The 2,968-nt window shown below is 44.4% G+C and overlaps 1 protein-coding gene across 5 annotated transcripts in view; it reads right to left on the bottom strand.

Annotated features, from left to right (window-relative positions):
* oma1 (OMA1 zinc metallopeptidase) overlaps positions 1-211 on the bottom strand; it is a 73,122-nt gene extending 72,911 nt beyond the window's left edge. For 4 of the 5 annotated variants that reach the window (XM_043699294.1, XM_043699295.1, XM_043699298.1 and 1 more), the window contains exon 1: positions 106-211. The gene's annotated coding sequence lies outside the window, so the exon portion shown is untranslated. The remainder of the gene's footprint in view (positions 1-105) is intronic. The other variant, XM_043699292.1, reaches the window with a different exon arrangement.
* Between the last annotated feature and the right edge of the window lie 2,757 nt (positions 212-2,968).

Raw genomic sequence — 2,968 nt, 5'->3', positions numbered from 1 at the left:
GAGTTTGGGGGTGGGGATGTGTGTTGAGGGGGTGGAGATGTATGTTGAGAGGAGTTTGGGGGGGCGGGGGGAAGGAAGCTGCTCGTCCAACAATCTGCCCTTTACCTTGGTCAGTGCCAGGGGCCGAACTTCAGGCTGATCCCACCTTATCCTTCAGCTTCAGCTCCAGCTCCAGCTCCAGATCCAGATCCACCCGGACGGCCGGAAGTGACGGACCTGATAAAAAAAACGGTGTCTCATCATTTTGGGTCCGGACGGCCCGGAACAACCGGCTCCGGCCAATCACCCTCGGCTGGTTCTAACATGGATCCTGTTTTAATATCTTTACTCTGCTTTCTTTTTGAGGGCAAGGGGAGAGGGACTGGTACTTTGGCGGCTACGCGGAGAAAATTACTCAACGGCCGGAAGTGACGGACCTGATAAAAAAAAACGGTGTCTCATCATTTTGGGTCCGGACGGCCCGGAACAACCGGCTCCGGTCAATCACTCTCGGCTGGTTCTAACATGGATCCTGTTTTAATATCTTTACTCTGCTTTCTTTTTGAGGGCAAGGGGAGAGGGACTGGTACTTTGGCGGCTACGCGGAGAAAATTACTCACTGTATAATTATGTCAAAGAGTTAGTATTAATACGGCGGGCCGAATGGTCTCCTTGGTCGTGTCATTCTCTGATGCCTGTACCAGAGCGGGAAGAAGTTCCCATCATTAGAGCATCGGGAGCGGTGTTAAACTCTAGTGGAAAGCTGAAATAAATGAAATCCTGTTTAAAACATGGAATTGCGCCTCTCTTTTATATTCACTCATGAGATGTGGGTGTCCCTAGTTGACCATGAGAACGTGGCAGGGAGCTTCCTCCTTGAACCATTCGATGGGCTGAATGGCCTAGTTTCTGCTCCTATGTCTTATGGTCCTGCCTGGTTGGCGTCATATTTTGCACAAAGGAAGTTCGTTGTTGGAGGTCAGTCATCTCAGCCCCAGGACATCTCTGCAAGAGTTCCTCAGGGTAGTGTCCTCAGTCCAAACATTTTCAGCTGCCCTTCCGTCTATCATAAGGTCAGAAGTGGGGATATTTGCTGATTATTGCACAATGTTCAGCACTATTTACAACTCCTCAGATACTGAAATATGGCAATAGTGCCACACAATTGCATTGTGAAGGCAGGACTTCATCTCAACAAAGACTGTGCGGTGGTCACGGCTGTCATGTTCAAGTGCATCTGCAGCTGGGAGATTGGTAAAGATGAAGTCAAGTATGTTTTTCCCCTCTTGTTGGTTCCCTCACCATCTTTCACAGACCTAGTCTAGCAGCTATGTCCTTTGGGACCTGACCAGTAGAGCTGCTGCCGAGCCACTCTTGATGGTGGACACTGATATTTCCCACCCCCGAATACATTTTGTGTCCTTGCCATCCTCATTGATTCCTCCAACATGGAGAAGTACTTATTCAGTAGCCGAGGGAGGACAGTGTGTGGTAATCAGCAGGAGATTTCTTTGTCCATGTTTAACCTGAAGCCATGAGACTTCTGCACCATGGAGTGCAGAATTAATATTGAGGACTACCTCCTGACTGTATACCATTGGGTCTGTCCTGCTGGTGGTATAGGACATATCTAGGGATGGTGATGGCAGTATCTGAAATTTTGGTTGTCACATACAATTCTGCGAACATGATTACATTAAAACATGCCTTACTATAGGAAGAAATCTTCAGGGCATCTTTTAAAACCACTGAAATTAGGAGCTAAGCTTTAACAGAAAATATGGTGCCTCATTCATCCAACAATAAATCAGGAGTGACAACTACTCATTTAGTTTGAACACATACTGAAATGTGTCTCCTGCTTCATTTTATGTTTTTAATGGTCACAGACTGCACACAAAGATACTTACAGCAGAGGTACAGGTCCCATGACTACAGCAAGCCAGGTAGTACACAAAATACAATTGCATTTCAGCAAACATCCTTTCTTTCATAAAAAAAGTTACATGCACTGGCATTTGCAATTAAAAATTACACAAGTTACCAATAAAGATGATCACAAACAAATTCATTCATCAATAAAGCGATATTAAGTCTAGTTATTTTAATTTCATCAGACTGTGCAAACATAGTCTTTAAATTTGAAAATGTCTTAATCGTATGCAGTTGTGTTGTTGGCCGTTCCTCATACCTGCTCATCAGTAGCATGGTTTTCCTTCTCTGGATTGTGCTGTTGCCTTAGTAACTGTTGTCACTGATTCATGTCTGTTTCAGGGTAACAGTGACCTCTGGGATTTAAGATTATTCTATACTCCATGTAGATGTTGAGCTCCTTTCTTCCTGTTCTGCTACCAGCTGTGAAGGGACAGCTTCTGTAGTTATATATGGATGTCTGCAGTTGAACAATGTGGGCATTCATGTTAACTACATATGATCAAGGTTACAACTGCTCAGTTCCCACAGATCTTCACAGTTAGGTGAGCTGACCTTTTGAATTGAATTTAATTGAATTAGCCTTATGGTTGAGAGCATTGAATGTTTGTACTCTGCCTCTCTGATGTTCAGCTCTGTCAATAACAGTTTTACCAAAGTAATATTTAGCTTTCTGTCATTTTCACTTTGAACTTCTCACACTTGCCACTACTTCAATCTTCAATTGTTTGGGTTTTTTTTGCTATTTAAAAAGGAATTTGGATGTAGCATGGCATTAGACTTTGGACTGGACTATTTTCCATACATTCAGTACATGTCTTGTTCCATTCAAGGATTACCTTTTTACAAGGAGAAAGTGAGGACTGCAGATGCCGGAGACCAGAGCTGAAAAATGTGTTGCTGGAAAAGCGCAGCAGGTCAGGCAGCATCCAAGGAGCAGGAGAATCGATGTTTCTGGCATAAGCCCTTCTTCAGGAATGAGGAAGGTGTGCCAAGCAGGCTAAGATAAAAGGTAGGGAGGAGGGACTTGGGGGAGGGGCGTAGGGAATGCGATAAG

The sequence above is a fragment of the Chiloscyllium plagiosum genome, chromosome 11 (assembly GCF_004010195.1).
Source record: "Chiloscyllium plagiosum isolate BGI_BamShark_2017 chromosome 11, ASM401019v2, whole genome shotgun sequence".
Lineage (NCBI taxonomy): Eukaryota > Metazoa > Chordata > Chondrichthyes > Orectolobiformes > Hemiscylliidae > Chiloscyllium > Chiloscyllium plagiosum.
The sequence above is the reverse complement of the archived record's forward strand: the minus strand, read 5'-3'. Positions and strand labels throughout refer to the sequence as shown.